Source organism: Gorilla gorilla, chromosome 3 (genome assembly GCF_029281585.2).
Source record: "Gorilla gorilla gorilla isolate KB3781 chromosome 3, NHGRI_mGorGor1-v2.1_pri, whole genome shotgun sequence".
Taxonomy (NCBI): domain Eukaryota; kingdom Metazoa; phylum Chordata; class Mammalia; order Primates; family Hominidae; genus Gorilla; species Gorilla gorilla.
Genome location: NC_073227.2, coordinates 99,539,582 through 99,560,916, shown reverse-complemented (window position 1 = coordinate 99,560,916; position 21,335 = coordinate 99,539,582). Strand labels below are relative to the sequence as shown.

The 21,335-nt window shown below is 36.2% G+C and overlaps 1 protein-coding gene and 1 long non-coding RNA gene across 4 annotated transcripts in view; one reads left to right on the top strand and one right to left on the bottom strand.

Moving 5' to 3' along the window:
* LOC101129396 (uncharacterized) overlaps positions 1 to 21,335 on the bottom strand; it is a 363,952-nt gene that overhangs the window by 13,861 nt on the left and 328,756 nt on the right. The window lies entirely within an intron of this gene.
* The window catches only part of NAA11 (N-alpha-acetyltransferase 11, NatA catalytic subunit), a 163,229-nt gene that overhangs the window by 31,232 nt on the left and 110,662 nt on the right, over positions 1 to 21,335 (top strand). The window contains exon 2 of one of the 3 annotated variants that reach the window (XM_055385143.2): positions 707 to 815. The exons of the other annotated variants lie outside the window; for them this stretch is intronic. The gene's annotated coding sequence lies outside the window, so the exon portion shown is untranslated. Of the gene's footprint in view, positions 1 to 706; positions 816 to 21,335 lie in introns of those variants that run through there. 3 annotated transcript variants of the gene reach the window in all.

Sequence of the window (21,335 nt, the reverse complement as noted above, 5' to 3'; positions counted from 1 at the left end):
ACAAATTGTATATTATTAGAAAACTATGGATCATCATTTTTCATTTTTAGCATCAAGTCTATTTTCAGATACATAGAAATGCTTATAGATATTTAAATTTAAAATCCTCTTTCCTCGAGGATACAGAGTAATGTTTAATTTATTTATAATAAACTGGATAAAAGAACCTTAGAGAGTGATTTGAACAAAGCCACCAGATAGAAACAAAAGACAGGAATCTTTCCTAGCAAATATTAGAAATATCAAAGATTAAATAAAACTGATTTTAATAAACAATGATTTGTTTCTAATTTGCATTTAGACATGTTCATAAACATTGCCTTTTATGATTGCCAAAATTTGATTCGGATGTGCATTGTCTCTACTCTTATTTAGCAATGTGTATATAAACTTCAATTTCTTTCCCAATCACTGATGTAGGAAAATCAGTATGTGCCCTCCACAAACATTGGTTAATTGTTTGAATCTAGTTTTCGCAGCTAGATTCTTCTTTACCCTGTCTTTCTGTTCCTTGATTGTAGGGTAAGTTCAAAGGGAGACGATGTGGTAATGAGTCCAAAGGGCTTATGAGTCATAGGCTAAAACCTTAGCAACTTGGCAGATGAGCTGTGCTTAAAATTTAGAAATGGGCTCAGCATTGATGTACTATGGAACCCATATCTGGAATTTCTACTTTGTCTTAGTCCATTTTGTCCTATTACAACAGAATGCCACAGACTGAGTGATTTACAGTTATGGAGGCCAGGAAGTTCAATATCAAGGTGGTGGCATCTGGCAAGGGCCTTCTTGCTGCATCATCCCATGAAGGTGAGAAGGTAAGAGAGGGTTTGAGAGCAATGGGGACAAAGGGTCCAACTCATCATTTTATCAGGACACCACTCCTGAGATAACTAATCCATTCCTGAGATAATGGCATTAATCCATTCAGGAGGGCAGAGATGTCATGATCTAATCCTCTCTTAAAGATCCCACCTCTTAACACTGTTGCACTGGGAATTTAGTTTTCAACACATGAATTTTGGGGGACACATTTAAACCATACCATACTTTTAAAAAGGAAGTTTGTGGAGGAGAGAAAAATGGACAGTTGGTCATTCGATTTCTCACTTGTTCATTACCATATTCTCATTAGATTGAGTTTAATTCATTTTATATATTTTCTGGGTTGACCATGTAAACATAACTAGCATAGTGGTTAAGAACATGGACTTGAACCAAATTTGCCCAGTTTGAACCATGCTTCTGCCATATAAGCTTGAATAATTTCTTCACTTCTGTCTTCATTTTCCTTATCTGTATAATTAAAATAATGGGATCAACTTTCAAATGCTTTGGGAAAATTAATTGACTTGATATAGGTAAAGTTTTTAGAGCAGTGTCTGTCCATTTTAAGCATCTCTAAGATTTTGCCATTACTATATTGTTATTCTTTAGAATATTATTGGGATTCTCTACTGTAACTTTTTGCTTCACATACAATTTTAGAAGAGTCAAGAAAAGTTGGCAGCACCAAATGAGGGAAGATCAGAGTCTTTCCCTTTGTTTTTAAACACTAAGGTAACCATTTTTAAAAATATCTAATTTCTATGACATGACCAGTCACCAAAGTTTTTCTTTCCTGTGGTTTAAATGAGGTCTACTTTAGTAATCACGATTTAGCAAGAAGTCAACAGAGGGCATGCAAAACACAGTGTTAAAAAAAAACTTTCACTCTTATTTATACAACAGTTTATATTGAGTGTTAATATTTAAATTCTTTAAAAAACTGTACTTTTTTTCTTTATTTCATCAATATAGACAACAAATATAATTTCTTTTGTCTATTTAAAAAGAAGAAAAACAGTAGATAAGCAGAGAAATCTAACACTACTCTGAAATCTAGACATAGCATCTTTTTAATCAAAAACAACAGGTTAATCCTGGCTTTGGAGTCAGAGAAATCATATTAAAATGCATACAGTGGGATTCATTCAAAACCTGAATATAGCAACATATAATCCTATAAAGCCACAGAGATTTTTAGATCAAAGCAAAAAAGGTAAATCAAACCTGAAATGAATGGATTAACAGAAATGGGAGCGTTACTGTAATATTCCTTTGTACTGAGTAACAGAGAAGCAGATTTTGTCAAATCTTGCTTTCTAATTCCCATCTGGAAAAGCCTTGCTCTGGAAATGAACAGGTTTGAAGGAATGCCTTTGACATCTGTAAAGTTAAAAAGCATCAATAATTGGAATGGGCTTAATCCCTCATTCAACAGCAGGTACTTTATACGCAATCATAAGAAGTGATGAAAGTCAGGCACAGATGTACAAATTGTTAGATTTAATCAGATTGGTCCTCTACCCCTGGTTTACTTTATTCTGTTTTAGCTTCTGCTTAACCTGAGTTAATGGAAGGAGATGGTCATATATGTAAGGAACAAATCCAGGTCAAAAATCAGTTTGGAGATGTCGGGTGACAACTGAGTTTAACCCATGAACCACCAGATATAGAAAGTTTTCATTAATAGTTCTTTGAATAGTATGAATCATCATTCATACTAGTCTATATTAAACTGATTCTGTGAAAAGGGGCTAGTGTTTGCTCCTCTGAGATTCTGCAATAAGAAGAGGCTGTGTGTCAAAGAGAAACAATAGTGGGTGGTAGGGGAAAAATAAACAGAGGAAGTAGACCTGACACTTAGGGGTTGACAACACCAACTGCTTCTGATGTCTAAAATATTTATTGGAGCGGCACACACATTTAGATGCTCTGAAATTTATTCTGTTTTCACAGTTCCAGCTGTTAAGTAGCCATCTCTCTCTCCAAATAGTGGTATAGAGATGGAGAAAAGAAGATGAAATTTGTAATTGCACAATCAAATTACAGTATGGATTTAACTAGAAATTGATTCAAAAATTTATGCTTATCTACCCACATCTCAAATTTTGGGGAAGCATTTTAATTTCAATTATTTACTATTACTATGTCCTATTGGAAGTCTAAAGAAAAACTTGAAAATACTATATAACATGTTTCATCAGAAACTCTAAGCATATTATTGCCTACTAGATTTTTTTTAATTTTACATTTATTTATTTGTTTGTTTGTTTTTTGAGACGGAGTTTCACTTTTGCTGCCCAGGCTGGAGTGCATTGGGGTGATCTTGGCTCACCGCAACCTCTGCCTTCCAGGTTCAAGCGATTCTCCTGCCTCAGCCACCCGAGTAGCTGGGATTACAGGCATGCACCACCACGCCCAGCTAATTTTGTATTTTTAGTAGAGACAGGGTTTCTCTATGTTGGTCAGGCTGGTCTCGAACACCTAACCTCAGGTGATCCACCCGCCTCGGCCTCCCAAAGTGTTGAGATTACAGGCATGAGCCACCAGGCCCGGCCCAATTCTTTTTTATTTTTAATTTTGAGACAGGGTCTCACTCTTTTGCTCACGCTGGAGTAGACAGGCACCATCATAGTTCACTTCAGCCTCGATCTCTTGGGCTGAAGTGATCCTCCTGCCTCAGACCGCCTAGTAGCTGGGACTACAGTTACACACCACCATGCCCAGCTGATTTTTTTTGTTTTTTGTAGAGACAGGATCTCAATATGTTGCCCAGGCTGGTCCCCAACTCCTGGTCTTAAGCAATCCTCTGGTCTCGGCCTCCCAAAGTCCTGGGATTATAGGCGTAAACCACCGCACCTGGCCCAGATTCTTTATATGGTGCTGTACACGCTCTTTTAAAATAAACCAAAAACTTGGATAATAAATTATATAAGAACTAATACTACTAGAAATGGTACTATTTTATTTTGTTTCCCCATTTGTAGTAAAACTTTTTTTCAAACTCAGTAATATATATATGTGAATGTGCTTTTAATTTCTAACATGCCATATTGTACATACATATTAGTTGTCAGTATTCTTGTACTTCCACAATGATAGAAATATCTTAAAATTAAGGAATTTAATAGTCAAATAGAGATTTACATTCAGAGAAAAGAAAAATACCCTTTTCAGTTTTGTCTCATTTTCATGCAAATAATTTTTGTTCTTACTCCCCCATCTTTATTAAATCTTAATTTCAGTATAAAAAAATCTGCAAACTCCATATGCAGCAAGTTCTCTCCCTCTTCTGACCTCAATCATACACAAAACTTTAAAACAGAATTATTTCTTACCATATGGGATCTGAGACTAAGATCAAACCCAACCTAGACAAATGCCATGCAGCAAGTTGACAACTGTTCCTGGAGTCCTGGGCAATGCCTGGGAGAGTGCCTGCCAGGGCCTACTGTTTTCAAACGAGTTTCATTTCTCTAACAATTTAAATCTGCCAAGAAGAAACCGAGACAATCAAGCTTCGTGCCAAAAAGCCCCAAGCTTAAGCGAGAGATGTATCCTCTCTTTAGCCTGCTGATGAGAGAGAGAGCAGAGGGAGAGGAAAGGATAAAGATTCATAATGAGTAGGACAGAGGCTCATATGCTTTTGGAATGCCACAACAGGACAATTTCTGGCCCTAATGATGTTACTTTGTTGAGCTTCATATCTGGAATAGAGCACACCGTTTTCCTTTTTCTGTTCTAAGTTCCATTACATTTGGGATTGAATATTATCTATGCCATATCTTCCTCCCATCTCCCCATCCTAACCCTCCCACAACTGTGTCAACGAGAGAAACATCCCACTAGAGAGGCTCCTGGTTCAATTTTGGACATAAAATCTTGGGACCAGGGAAACCTTCCTGGAGAGACCCAGCATTCTCTGCTGTCAGTTTCCTGGCCCTTTGCTTCTTTATATCACCTCAAATTCACCTTCAAAAAGGAAGTAAACAAGAAAGTCAGAATATCTATCATGTGGACTACAATTTGTGAGAAAAGGAGAGCAAAAGAGAGGGCCTGGTGGTCGCTTTCTACCCCAAAGAGCCATATGCACTGAGAACGGCTGAGAACCTCCTCTGCCAACCCAGCAGCAGCCTTCCTAACACCTTGTGTTTGAGAAATGAGAGACCTACTGTTTATTATCACAGGTCCAGGTGGTAAAAATCCAAAGTTTATCCAAGCAGATATCTTCAATCGTAATACCAAATGACAATAAATTGAGGTAAAATGTTGCTGTTGCAAATCTACAAATGAGCTATACTGTGTACTATTTTGAGGTAAAACATTTTCAGAACTACAAATTTATGATCCTTCTAGTAGCTGAAATATAATCTTTTGAATCATACTGTTCTGAATTCAAATCCCAGCTTCCCACCAACTAGCTGTGTGACTGAGCAATTTATTTATAAATTGTCTGAGTTCTGGCTTTTTCTTCACAAGGAACATCAAAAACATATTCCACAGGGCAATTTTGTGAGGATGAAAAAACGAGATAATTGATGTAAAGCACATAGAACTATTGCAAAGTTATCACTGCTGCATGGTAAGCACTTAGTAAATAATGGCTATTCGTAGTTTTCAATTTGGGATAAATACACGATGTTAAATGAATTTGCTAACTTTGGCCTTAAGACAATCACTGCAAATATTTTGCTTTTGAAATTGTTTTGAGATTTTTCTCTCAATTGCCTTCCATTTATCCTGAAAAATCCATTACTTATGACATGATATCAGAGTCATGTAGAAGGCAGATTAGAAAGAAGAGCTTTATTATCACAACTGAGAGGGAATTTGAAATCCACATTGTGTTGGGAATAAACTGAGACACCTTTCTGGAGGACAACTTGGCAATGTCTGTCAAAGCCATCAGAATTTCATTTCTAGGGATGTGCCAAAGGGCATTATGAAGATATAGCTCTAGTGATATTCACTGCAATTTTTAAAAAATTAAGAACCATTTGTATGTCCCTTGACAGAAAATTGTTTAAATATATTATGATACATCATACCAGTGGAATGTTATGTAGCCATCAAAAATATTGTAGAAAAATATTGAATGACATAAAGAATAATCATTTAATAAGTGAAAAAGTATACTGAAGACAATATTACAGTATCCTGTTTTTCACAGAGAAAAAGTCTTCAGAGGATATAAACCAAAATATTAACATCTTATATCAGCATGGTAGGATTATGAATGACTTTATTTTAAGGTTTCTATTCTTGATTTTCTGAAATTTAAATGATTTTTTGAACAAACATGTATTGTTTAGTAATTTTTAAATAATATAAAATAAATTTACTTGAGTTTTAAATTTTGCTATTTCATTGAAAATTCAGAAATGTAAATAATGATATCTATAAAGCCAAGCATAAATCCACACACAAATTTATCCACACGTATTTATTCATATTTTCTCTAAAATGCCAGTATATTGGTACATACTATGTTTGCATACACAAGCATACTAACAGATGAAAAATTCCTACCAAGTTCTCATAGAAAATCTGTGTATTTCTTCAAATATTCATTTAAATCCCAATTTAAAGCTGTATTTAAGAAATAGTTGCAGCATATCTTTTAATGCCTCTTCCTTGTAAAGTCTTCAAATGCTGCTGACCTTGCATAATAATTTTTTTCTTACAACATATTAATTATTGTTCTGGCACCTCTGGCCTACTCATGAAATCAATGAAGTGTGAAATGCGTCTGTGCAGAGTAATATTTCATATTTGGTACTTTATGTATTAATTACTTTTCTGTTTCTGCTAATACAGTCTGGGGGAAAAAACACCCCATTCTGTAATGAGGTGTCAGTGGGGAAAGAAGGAAAACAGCAAACAATTCTGATTTGCTGACCTATCGAAAGCTGCTAAGAGAAGAAAGAGAATCTTCTGCACCAGTTCCCTCTGCTGAGAGTGTCTCCTTCTGTAAGCCTGCTACTTAGCAAGTGAGGGGCCTTCTCATAGTGGAGCCTGGCTTTCTTGTGTTTAAAATAACAGATGTGAGATTATGAGAAGCAAGTCACTCAAGTCACACCTCATTGTTTTGAGCCTGACATATAAAATAAAATCCAAAATCCAAAGTTCAACTCAATGTCAACCAAAGATGGAATACAGAGTGCAATTAAAATATTTAACAATTTACCAAATTATAATCTGCAAAGAGAAAAAATGTGGGAAAATGCAAGTCTGTTAAGATCCTATTTAGTTGTCACTTCAGCTGTCCAACAGTTAAAATATAAATCAGTTTGACAATCTGAAAGCAGCAGTTTTAATCCTGAATTCCAGGGGTGCTCTCTCTCTCTCTCTCTCCCTCTTTCTCTCACTCACACACAGACAACACACACATGCCAGTCATTCAGCCTGAACAGAAAAATTCAGTGTGATATTTCTTGATTCAAGAGCTGTGTTAAGCAGTTATAAAGCTGATGTAATTTACAGCAAATAATAAAGCTAACCTAAGAGACCTCAGCCTCAATTTGCTAAAACTTATTACACCTCATTGGCCACTGAATATCCAAAAGAAGAAAAAAGAAAAAAAAAACTTATCTGAATAAGAGACTTGACAAGTATTAGCCTAGTGAGAAATGATTGGCTTAAAATTGCTCTGGCTACCTCGAAAGGTTCAGATGAACACTATTTATGATGTTATGATTTCCTATTTCCTGAGTTATGTCCAAGCCAAAGGAGCTACTGGAACTATACTAATGAGTCGACAGATGTTTTCAGATGTCTGTTTGACTCCTGAGTCTAATTAAATGTCTTAATATGACATATGTGGTTCTCCACTGAATATCCCAGCTGTGGAATTAATACGTTACAAAAATACACACACACACAATTATCTCAAACTACAGTGAGTTTGAGGTTATAAATATAGCAATTATATTGAATTCACTAACATAGCACTTTGTAAAGTGCTATAAACATGCTAAATAAATGACCAAGAATGTGTGACTATTAATAACTAGCCTCTTGTTAATGACACCTCACAGCCTTGTGAAGGAGAGTGCGCTACTTTGGTTTTGTACCATACCATCTTTAATCCATATTTTTCATGAGAATTTTTTTGTAGCAACATGTATTCCCATGTGCCGAAATGTTTTGGGGGTGATGGGGGTAAAGAACTCATGGGCAAAATGTGATGACGTCAAAGAAAAGTAACAAATGGCTGGTTTACCCTAAATTAACAACCCAGTCCAAAATAATTCTAACAGTCTCAGAAGTTATTCTATAATGGTAAATTTGGTGAGGTGAAATATTTGCCCACAACTTTCAAAAATTTCCATTATGTATTAGCAGATATGTAATACATATTCTTTATAGTACAAATCCCTTATTGACAGTGATTATTATACTTGAAAAGAAATAAAAATGTAAAAAGTTATTTGAGTGAGTCAGCATTTTTACATGTGTTTCAATCAACTGTAATCTCATGTGACTGGAGATTCTCAGATCTGATAACTTTCTGAAATATGATTCAGATATTAAAAATTACATTCATGACTAAAGAAGTAGGAGACATTCAAATATATTAAACACAAATCTATAACACACATATACTTTGAAACACCTATGAACACTTTAAGAAACATGTAGAATACACAAGGCAAACATCCCTTTACCTTATTCGCCCACCTCATCCTCATTGCTCAAGCGTTTATTATTAAGAGGTTGGTGTGTATTTGCTTTCTATTTTAGATTGCTTACTGTGTCACAATTTGTATACTGGTACAGTTTATTCATTTATTAAGAAATCAAGTGTGTATATTAGGATGATTTTAAGTAAGTTTAAAAGTAATCATTTCAGCCATTGTGGGTTTGTAGAATTCTCTTAAATTTAGTTGATCTGAGAATTATTAAAGAAAATGAGCAACATATGTTCTGCTTAGAATACAGACAGTAAAATTTCAGAGTAAAATCAGAAGACTGTTGAATAGAAAGAGGACAAAGGTTAATGTTGGGAAGCAGAAATCACTTCTCATAAATCACTGGCTTATAAAAATAAAGTGCTTATCCTTTCCTTTTGTTCAAGGTGTAATTGCCCATCCTTGATACTACCTATGGCAGTTATATAATACACTGTTGGGAGAAAAAAATGGAATATTTGAATGCCTAAGGATGCATGCAGTATCATTCTACCAAAGCTTCCAACATTGAAGTGTTTGTATTATTAACACCCTCTAAAATTTACTATAGTGACTAATTTGCTATAGTCATGAGACAGAAATCATGTAGCATGATTTACACTACTACAAAATCTTTACTAACTTGGGCACCGTAAATTTGATCATTTAATAATTTAGTACTAAATCTCTTCTTTTAATGAAAGGATAGTGATCATGATTATTATTAATGCTATTTTTAGTTAGTTTTAAATTATGCCATTATGATAAAACATTCTACTTAATTTAATATTTCAACTCAAAATTAATTTCCAAAGTCTTTAGTCAGTCTGCATAATTACAAGGTATTGTAATACTCTTGCAATTGAATTTCAGAAGTGCATTTAACAATAGGGAAAGTTAAGTGAATATCTTATTTAGGTATTGCAGCTTAGAGTTGCTCTTGGTTTTTCAGACTTCCAACAGACAGCATTCTAAATCAGAAATTAATTTTTTAATTTTTGAAGAAAAGATAAACAATAGACAAAGCCATTTATATCTGTTTCTGATAAAAACACTGCATAGTTTTAAAGTGCTGTGATGAATAGTCTGTGTGTTCTTTCAGATCAGTGCTTTTGAAAAATAAACAACAGTTAACATGTCACTTCAAAATGCTCTCATGTGCCACCTTCATCCAATTTATGGCATCTGATAAATAGAAAAGTGAAGTTCAACATTTTGTTGAAAGCAGTAGTTGTTTCACATGCTGACAGGTGTTAGCGTAAAAGCAACTTGCAACTTAAGACCACCATCTACTGGTTCTGTCCAATCCTGCAAAAGCTACAGTGTAATATCTGATTGATTTTAAATGCACCCCACTGAAGAATCTACCAACACCCTTTCAAAAAATTTGCTAAATTAATCACCTACCTCCTAACCAATACTTTAATATTGAGTATGCACATTCTTAAAGACCTCAATCATTCTTCAAGAAACAACAATAACTAGAATCTGTTATGCTAGAGGCTGTTACCTATGATGACTAATGGTAGATTTTTTAAAAATAATCAACCTGATACTCTTGAATCAAACTTGATTGATAGACACGGATATCAAAATTTATGCTCTACCTCAGAGGAAGATACCCTATGACAGTCAAGATTCGATTTAAGAACTAAATAGAAAAACATTTTGTTGATGAGACTCCCTTATACTGATTCATATTGCCTTCCATTACTCCAGAGCCATGGTTAAGCATTGACTTTGGTGGGACACTATAGCCCTGAAAGGGACATGGGATTGTTACTTAGGGTCACAACCTCTGTAGAGCCTTTCAAATTAATATGATTAGTAATTTACAGAGTTGGATAAAAGTTGAGCTAAATTTCTCAAGAGTTTGCTGCCTTAGGGCTGTTGCCTCCCAAATGGACTTTTGTTTTTGTGTTTAGAGACAAAGCATTGCATTTATAAAGTTTTGTTTCTTTCATGTACTGCCCCATCTACCCTGAAAAGATGTAATTTCTTGTTTTCCAAGTTCCTCAATCACTTCATTCATTCATTCATTCAACAAATATTTGTTAAAAGCCCTAAGCTCTGTGGCAGGTAATAGGGATGGATAGGTAAGGAAAAAATATAATTCCAATTAACATAACAGGATTAAATATATTCATTTATTTATATGTTCTGTGGTTCCACAAAGAATTAAAGCATAGCACTATAACCAATTTTCTAGTACAGATATTTTTAAAAACTTTTGGAATTTTGAAAAATTATATCTCTCCTTCCCCAACTTCTACCACTTGAATGATATGCATAGATTTTGAGACCACATTTTATCACAGACAGATACAGTGACTATACAGCTCTTCTAAGCCCTCTGCTTCTCTATATGTTTGAAGCTAGCACATACCCCTAGAGATTTTGTGTTGGTGTGCATGATTTGTTCCATTATTTTCTTAGTTACCCAGACTTGAAATTCTGCCTTTGCTTTTCTGATTAAAATAGAAGCAATCAAACAGAAATTCCCTCATCTTACCAACACAAAATATACCAATCTACCTGCATTATTACCTGTAATCTCTGCCTTTCTTGCTGTTAGAATAGAAGATGTGGTCCTCTTATCAAAGCCCAGGTCTCCCCTGTACACTCCACCACTTTCCAGCCTTCTAAAAAAAAGTTACCTTCCATAATTATGACATTATTAACTTTTCTTCCTCCATTTGATCATTTTCATTAGCATTAAAAAAACCTTTAGGTTTGTGCATTAAAAAAAAACTTCTTGACATTTTACTCACTACTATCCCTTTATACTACACCCTTCACAGTGAAAATTCTTGACAAGGTTGTCTATAGTCTCTTCTCTATTGCATTACCTTCTATTTTCTCCTCAACTAATTCCTGTAGGCTTTCTGCCTCACCTTCCACTGAGATTGCGCATTGAGATCACCAATGATTTGCATGTTTCCACATCCAACAGTAACACTTTTGCTCTTATATTTAGAGACTTCTCAGCAGCGTTGGCCATAGTGAACCCTTCTGTCCTCAAAAGCCTCTCTGAGTTTGGCTCTCAGATACTTCACTCTACTTCTTCCATCCTTACTGGCCATTCCTCTGCTGGCTCCTTATTCTCTGCTACATTTGAAATACCGGAAAGCCTCAGAGTTTGTAGCTGGGGATCCTTTTCTTCTTTAGTCTACACTCTCTTACTAGGCAATTTCATCCAGTTCCATGGAGTTAAAGAATTCCGTATTTCCAGTGATCTGAAATTTCTTTCTCTAGCCTTGAACCTCACCTGAAATAGGCTTTTAGATCCAATTGACCTCTTGACATTTCCACTGGAATTTCTAATATGCAACTCATTAACATGCCTCAAACAAAACTTCTGAGATTTGCAAAACTTATCTTCCTCCTTGTTTTTTTAAACAATCATCAATACACCACAATCTATCTGTTTGCTCTAGGAAATTTATCAATATATCACAATCTATCTAGTTGATCTAGGAAACATTTAGAAAACCTTTCCTTCCCTCTCTTTGCTATCTAACCCATCAGCCAGTCTTTTCAATTCCACCTCTGAAATATTTCCATGAACTCCATCTCAATAGCTACAAACTGGACTTCTTCTATTGTCTCCTAATATATTGCTTGGCTTCTACTCCTATCATGCTATAATTCCTTTTTCACAGGTTGGCCAGAATGACTTTTTTAAAAAACAGTATTTATATTATGTAACTGTTCTATTTAAACCTTCCAAATTAAAACCCCTAAGCCTGTCATCCAGCACCTTGTATAATGTGGGCTGTGTTTACTTCTCTGCCTTCACCTGTTTATACTCTTTTCCCACTACATCCCAGACACATTTGCCTTACTTGCGTTCTTCAAGCATGCCAAGCATGCCATTCGTTCTTTTCTTGGGGCTTTGTGTTTGCTGGTCCCCCTGCCAGGACACTTTGTCCCTAGATCTTTAGAAGGTTGGTTAATTCCCATCATTCAGGTCATTGAAAGAAGTTTTGTTTCTTTCATGACAGTCCCACCCATCCTGGAAAAATGTAATTTCTTGCTTTTCAAGTTCCTCAAATCACTTCATTCACTCATTCAGCAAATATTTTTTAAAGGGTCTAGAGCTTGTCCAACCCGCCTTATTTTGTTGTTGTTGTTCTGTTTTGTTTTGTTTTAGGCTTTTAGAAGCCTGCAGCCATGGTGTTTAGTTTCTGTCTCTCTGAGGAAGGAGCTTTACTGGCCTAATCAGAAACAGAAACTAAGAACCCATGACTGTATTCTCTCCCTTGGACAGCCTGATAGGCTCTGTGGCAGATAATAGGGATGTAATTCGTCATTGTGTACATGCTAATTCCTTAGGCCTTCCTTGAGTACTGTCTATGTAATCAGATCCTAATCAGTCTCTATTGCCTTCTTTTATTTTCATCATAGCACTTATTGTTACCTGATATTTTTTATTTATTTATTAATCACTTATCTTGTAGTAGAATATGGACTCGACAACAAAGAACTTGTCTGCTTTGTGCACTGTGGTATCACTAGTAGATATAACAGTGCATGATATTTGGTGGGTACTCAATAAATGTTGATAAAATTAATGGATAAATTACTAGCTAAGTAATTAATGGGCCTTGATTTTATCCAATATCAGCCCACATCCAGTGATGCCAAGTCCTGACAACTCTTACTTTATGATATCTATTTCTTATCTATGCCACATCATTTCTACAGTTGGATTCTTTACTGTCTCCTTGAGAAGGTTGTTTTTTTTTTTTTCTCCATCTGCATAGCCATACTATGGAGGGAGGCAGTAGAGTGTAATAGTTAAATGCTTTTCAGACTGCCCATGTTTGCCATTTGCTGTTTGACTGGTAAATTGTTTGGCAAGTCTGTGCCTCTGCTTCCTCATCTGTAAACTGGGGATAGGATAATGATGGTACCCAACTGTAGACAGTTGTGAGGAATTGGTGAGTTAATTGCTAGGAAACATTTGCACTGGATCCTGGAAAGCATTGATAAGTGTTAGTTGTTTCTTTGCCTGTTCAGTTAACCTTCCTGAAACACTGTTCTTATATCACTCCCTCACTCACCACACCCTGCAACCTTGTGTGCAGAAACTTCCAAGACTTCCCAATGCCCCCAAAATTGAGGCTTCAATCTGTCTTTCAAGGCTTTCCTCAATGTAGTCCCTATAACTTTCTTTATATTACTTTTCTTCATTCCATAATATGAACACTTCCACTCAGTCCAGTTCATGCACACGCATTTTATTTCCGTTAATATTAATTAAAATCGTGTTAGAGCCAGGCATTGTTGCTGGATATACACAAAAATGAAAGATACCGCCTTTGTCCTCAAACTCCACAGTTTCCTAAAGCCCCTATATCAGTCCGGATTCTCCAGGCACAAGAAACAGAAACTGACTCTCAAAAACTTAATAGGAAAAAAAAAGTATCAAAATGTATCAGAATTGAAGGAAAAGCTACAGCAAGAAGAAACAACAAAACAAAACAAACAAAAAACCACGACAGACTCAGAAAGGATAACAACCAAAGTAGAACCTAAGTTATAGGAACTAAAAGATAGTATTCTCAGGGTCCTAATACCAGAAAAAGTGAGTATAAACAACTTTTCTGCCTTGCATCACTCTTTGTCTCAAGAGCCAAATCCCACAAAAATAACATTTAATTAACCTGGACCGGGCTGCATGCCCACTCTTTAGTTACGGGAGGGCACAGTGATTCCTGGTCTTACCAACATTGTATCTGGAGGAAGAACTGTGCCTCTTTTTGAGGCACAGTTCAAACCTTACTGCCTCTCTAAAGCCTTCACAATCTGCCTGATTTCAATCATCATTGTCTTCTGGAAACTTTTATGGAAGTTATTAATTTGTACCTGACATTCAGCACTTAACATTACTTGCTCGCATTGTAATTTGTATATTTTATGTAAATATTATAGGTCCTTTAAAAAATGACTCCGTTGTGGCCTCCTTGTGGAGCAGCATTATTATATCTTCAGAACTTTTCTTTGTGCACCCAAAGAGGAAAGTGGCAAAACATCCATGAATGTTGCCCATACTGGTTATCTGAGGGGAAATAGACACATCTCCCTGAACAGATCTTTTATTTCTGCTATGTTCTTCAAGTGCACCCCCATCCTCTCCCATTTCCCCAGTAGCACCAGGGATTTGATTTAGGCAGAAAGGCTGGGGTGTTGCTTAGTATCTATGAGTCCTGGGTTGCCTCCTCTAAGGCTTGCCAGCTAACACTTTAGAAAACAGTGATGTTCTGCAATAATCAGGTATGAAACAGGTTTACAACATATTTTCACCTTTATTAACTCATTTAATCATGTCATTTCACCAAAATATTCTATTTGGCACATACAGAGGGATCCAGAGGCTCTGGCCAGCCCTGGATTCACAAAGCCAAGACTGGTCATTAGAGTAGCAAAGCAATGACCCAGAGTTGAGATATCCCCAATATCACCTTCCAATCTACTATACAATTATCGTAGTTACTATGTTTGCTTTTTATTTTCTGTCACTCCACTAGAATATAAGCTCCTCAAGATCAGAGATCTTTATGCTATGTTGCCTGATGTATCCCAAATTTCTAGTTGTGTTTAGCAGAGCACTTAAAAGAGTTGGTCAGACCTGCATTATAACCCTGGCTCCACCACTTGCTGTAACCTAAAGCAAGTTACATATTTTCTCTGAGCCTCAGTTTCTCATTTCCTAAATGAAAATAAAATAGTGCTTATCTCCTAGATTTGTTAGAAGAATTAAATGAGAAAATGTATGCAAAGCACTTAGTATATTGCCTGGCACATAGAAAGATGATATACATTACTATAATAGTCAGCATTTGTATCTGTATCAAACAAATATTTATTGGGTACCTACTGCTGTGGTCTAAATGTGTTCCCCAAAATTCATATGTTAGAAACTTAACCCTCAATACAACAGTGTAAAGAGGTTAGGTCTTTTGGGAGGTGTTTAGGTCATGAGGGCCCTACCCTCATGAATGGATTAATGCTACTCTAACAAGGGCTTGCAATAGCAGGTTCACCCTATCTTGCCCTTCTGTCTTTTACCATGTAAGGATGAAGCAAGAAGGCCCACACCAGATGCTGACATCTTGATCTTGGACTTCCCAGACCTCAGAACTGTGGGAAACAAATTTCTGTTCTTTATAAATTATCAAGTCTGTGTTACTCTGTTATAGCAGGATAAATGTACTAAGACATGTATTATAAAGGATGTTGAGAATCCTCATATCAATAAGATGTGATTTTATAGTAGCGTTCAAGTATTTCACAGTCTAGACCTCAAACAGATAAACTAAAAACAAGATGTGATATAATATAATGTAATATGATATGATATGTTTGATATGATATGATAAGGGTAAGGCCAAAATACAACACAGGGAAAAGAACACTATTATGCCCTGAGTAGTCTAGAAGGGCTTCCTGGCAGATGTAACTGTGGAGAGGTATCCATAGGATTATTTAGGAGTTTTTCAGGCAAAGAAATATGAACAAGTCATTGTCATCAAAGATAATAGAATTAATAAATTGCAAGGTGATTATAAGCAGTTTAGAGAAAAATTTTCAAAGTAGGGAAAGTGAGAGATAGGATTGAAGAGGTAGGAACTAGGTAATTCAGGGCTTAGTACAAGATGTCTGAAAACTTGTACTTTCTTCTTTTGGCAATATGACTAATAAGATGTGTTTAAGAAAGAAAACAGCATAATGAGACGTTCATTGGCTGAGTCACTGGTAACTGTATGGAAGATGAATTTGAGGGGACAAGATCAGGTAACAGATTTCAATTAGAGAGTTACTACAAAAGTCAAAGTAGAAGACAACAAGGGACAAAAATAAGGCAGTGGAGAGGAAAGAAGAGGTTAAAGAAAAAATTTAAATCCCTAGGACTGGCTAATTGAATGGGGTTTAGGTTGAAGTTGGTAAGGAAGGTAGTCATGGGGAGTCTAAGAAATGAAAGCACTGAAAAGGGAAGCTCCTTCTGGCCAAATTCTTTCCAAAGCTGTTTTCAAATAAATAATTCCAGGACACCTGGTGAGACAGTGTTCATTTTCTTTTTTTCTTTTTTTTTTTTTTTTAATTTTCTTTTTAACTTTCAGCAAGGCAAGTTACTTCTATATAGAAGGGTGCGCCCTTACAGATGGAACAATGGTGAGCGCACACTGGGACAAGGGAGGGGAAGGGGTTCTTATCCCTGACGCATGTGGCCCCTGCTGCTGTGTTGTTTCCCTATTGGCTAGGGTTAGACTGCACAGGCTAAACTAATTCCGATTGGCTAATTTAAAGAGAATGACGGGGTGAGTGCTTTGGCGGGAGTCAGGGCAGAGCAGGTAGCAGGTAATCGGAATTAGTTAGGGTGGAGCAGGTAATCAGAATGAGTCAGGGTGGAGTAGGTAATCGAAAAAGATTGCTTTATGAGGAAGTTAAGTTTAAAAGTAGAAGGCAAAGAATTGAACATAATGACATATTAATTCTTTGAAAAGAAATTTAGAATTCATATCTAACAACCCCTCCTCTTGTATTTCCTTACAGCTTTCTTTTCAAACTTTTTAAACATATCTTAGCTTAGTTATTTTGCTTGATTTTCTAAAAGAAGAAGCTTCTCTGGATAAGGTGGAGGACAGTTAAGGAAGGTTTTAGTAAGTGCCATTTTTATGAGCCTCTGCACCAACTTACGGATACAAGGTATGACACAGCACCCGACAAGAATAAGTACACCTATAACGGCTGTGAGGGAAATAAGAATTGAGGCTATTATTCCTTTCCATTTACCTAACCACTTTTCTAGCCATCCTGTAAAGGGGTCATTTACCCTTGAGTTGCTGGCTAACTCATTGGATAGAACAGTCAGACCTTGCAATGCCTTTGTTATACTTCCATTAGAGGCAGTGTTGTTTGGGATGAAGGTGCAACATTGAGTTTTAATCATGATGCAAACTCCTCCTCTTTCTGCTAATATCATGTCTAAGGCTATCCTATTTTCCCAAGCCATCTGGCTAGTAGCCCCTAATTGTTCAGCTATTCCTTTAATGGCATCTCTAGTGTAGTTAATAAATCGCTGTTGGTTGTAATAGACGTAGTTTATCCAATCTACATTTTTACTAACTGTCACCCACCAAAATATTGACTCAAATCCTGCAGCTATTTGATTTCGGGCTTTAAATTGATCTGGTATTCCCCATGGGACTCCAACTGCATCTAAATAGACATGAGAGTTGAAAGACCCATAAGGGGCTTCTCTTGCTTTATGATGTTTATTTTTCCTCCCTCTGGTTGATGAAATGCCAGGGTGAAAGGGATAGCCAATTGGACTAAAGCACAAGTGCCACTCCAGTTATTCGGCAGAGTGTCCAGTAAAGGTCCACCACAATACCACCACACATCTGCTTGGGGATGAACAAGGGCTGACTTATTGGTAAGCTCTTGAAAGTACTTAAGCTCACTGCATGTCTTCAGGTCTCCAAGGAATGCTAAGTTTCCTCCCTGTCATGGGAGACACAAAGTGAACTTAGTGTTGGGAGATGGAAGCTGGATGGCCCTCATGGGCTGACCTGCAGGGTGGCGAACTTCGGGATATAGCAGAGAGAGAGCTTGGTAAGACTTATTACTCCAGGCTGTAGACAGTGTTCATTTTCAGCTGACCTTATAGTATCATATACCTGTCTCTTCTTTCTGATGGCACAGACATGTCTTTGAGGACTTATCAGTCTCCATTGTCTTTTACTATCTTTTATGGGCAGCGTTTGCATTTTAAATGTGTTCTCTTTAAAATGCAAGAACAAGATCAAAAGAAACAAATTTCTTAGTAGGAGCCAGAAGATTCAAAAGTCATTCTTATTTCTATTAAGTACTGTAAAATGGATTCAATACTCTAGCCTCAGTTTCTATGGCTGATAAAATAGTAGAATCCATGCATTCCCTTCATGTTGAGCAATTGAGCAAGACATGTAAGAACTTTTAGCAACAATAACAAAAACCATTAAAATAATCTTGTCCTTTTAAAATATCAAATGTATTGTCAAGGTGATTAAGCACTGGTTTGGTTAAAGTCTCCTCCCCCTATTTTGTAAGGTTTTTAAACATATTTAAATTAACAAGCATTTGTTGGTATCCAACAACATGCCAGACTCACTGGCATTTACGATGTTGCTTACAGCATATCCTTTTAAGTTATAACTCACCAAGCTCTGAAAATTGTCACATTTTTATTGAAGCCCTTTCACTTTTCCTTTCCATTAGTTTTCACATCTCAGTTTTATAATCCTTATCCCTAGGAAACTAAAGCCTTGCTCTAGATCTGTGCACACTGAGATTTCAGGATAACCCATTAGCTTCACATAAATATCAAATATAAATTTCAAATTGATAGAATGCACATGAAAATCAGTGTAACTTTGCAGGATCTATGTCCCATTCTTGTTCATTTTCCTACTATACATATGACAGAAAGGAAGAACTCATTATACATTTTTTGAATGAGTGAGTGAAAATGTTGCCTTACTTCAGGACAAGGTCTAGGTCTGGTGGACTATAGTTTCTGAAATGATATTAAACTAGTAGGGCAAAAAAATCAGCCCCAATTTTCCCCTTTCTTATGACCAGAATTCTTTCCAGTTCTTCATCACTTCTTCCTATGGCAACTATTTATCTTCTTTGGCAATCCCTATCATGAAACGATATACCATGACAACTGTATTCAGAGACAGAACTTGGTCTCTATTTTCTCTAAATCATGAGGCACATAGATAATACTATATTTCATCTTGGCAATGTGTGTGTGTACTGGATAACTTCATGAGCATCAGAAAGAAGAAATCTATAGAAATCCTGTAGGAGGGGAAAAATAAGTATTCTCCTTGTGTAGAGAAAATAAGTATTAGAATATGGTTACTTAACAGATCTAACAACAAAATTTTTCTGAGTAATTTTTATTCATCTTGAACTACATACAGACTCATAGTTCCATCAAGCCATCAACAACTAAGACCTGAAGTAGGATCTGGCCTGCTTCATAGGTCCTAGTTTTCAGTCTTTGGGAAACTAGCACATAAACCTCATCTTGGAAAGCAAAAGAAAAAAGGTAAATAAACTATTTTAGATTTCTGCTATATACCTGGCTGTAGATTAGATACTTTTATGAATATTACACTAAGTTGTGATCCCTATGTGAGCAGCCATCTTGAATGTGCTGCTCGGGACTATATCCAGAGCTTAGTCATGCCAAACACACAGTATGTGTTCAATAATAATAACAGTAACTAAGATTGGCTGGGTACTTTTTACATGCCATGCACTGTTCCAAGCACCTTTCATATACTAATTCATTTTATTCTCATACTGATACTATACTCTCCATTTTATAGTAGAGGAAACTAAAGCTAAGATGCGAGAATAAAGTAACTTGACCAAGGTCACATAGGTAGGAAGGCCAAGATGCAAATCTGAGCAGTCCAACATTATAGCCCATCCTTAATCCCTGTATTAGGCTTGTTGAACGAATAAGTTAACACTGTGCCCTTTAGGAACAAGTAACTTTTTATACTGGGATGGTTCTGAGGTTGATGCAAATGTACCTTTTCCAAAGCCATAGTGCTTGCCTTCTGTTACCCAGATAAAGCAGTAAGTTTTCCTTCTTGCTTCATAAATTTCAGGTAAAGCCTTTCCCCCCTGTACTTCACCTCTTGTTCTTCACAGCTCAGTAGTAATCATCAGCCCATAATGCAGTGTAGAATTGCCAACACCATCCCGATGATGTAGTTATTTCCAATTGGCACTTGGGAGCAGTGAGGATAGGAGGCATTACTCATAGCCAAGAGTACAGATGTTTCTAATTGCTTTCCATTACCAATAATAACAGCTGTTTACATCTATCAGCAAATAATTCACAAGAGCTCCAGACTATTAAGATAACACACCCCACCTGGTCACCATCACAAGTTGTCAAGGCCAAGATAGAGGCTGCCAGAATTCCCTTCTGCATCTCTGTTCATCAACTGACAGCATGTGTCACCTTCAGATATCCTTATGCTTCCCCACAAGCTCTGGCTTCTTGGTGGCCTGACACATCAAATGGACATATGGATTCTTCATGGCTTTGCAGTAAATGTTTTATGGCTATCTTGCAGCCAAGGGCAGCTGACATGAAGAAGCAAGGGACTTGCAAATAGCCTGATGAAAGAATTTCTGCACGTTTTTAAAAGAAGAGGAATACATGTTCTGCTTAGAGGAGTTTCACAGCTGCAATATGCTTAACTTCTTTAATGCACCCACAAATTGCATTAGGTGATAGATTATGCAGTTCAGTAGCATCCCAGGGACCTGGTCATATGCTTGGATACAATCCCCAAAATGGACAATGTTCGCAGTTCAATAAACTTTATCACATAGTTTTATTGACCACAAAAGAAGACAAATATTAAAACACATTATAGATATTAGGGTTAAAAAGACCAGTAGTACCTCCTTGCTGATACAACATTGACCCATATTGCATATTTTTCTTCCAGACTAGTTTAAAGTGACTCAGGTATTTGGTCTGTATTATTTTTTCCACGGAGACAACTTCAGAGTCTAATACAACTTTCTGTGTTCCTGCTGCACCTGAATTTATGTCTGAAATTGGCTTTCTATACATTTAGACATATTTTTTAGTGCATGGATTTTAACCTACTAAAAATAATGGAACCTCATCTATTTAAAACTATATTATGTGTTTACAAAGCTATATTAACTAAAAAATTTCCTTGTGGTTTGTGGTAGCTTATCTCCAAGGGGCCCACCATCAATTCCTGCCTTCTATATATGTACTTGTATGTC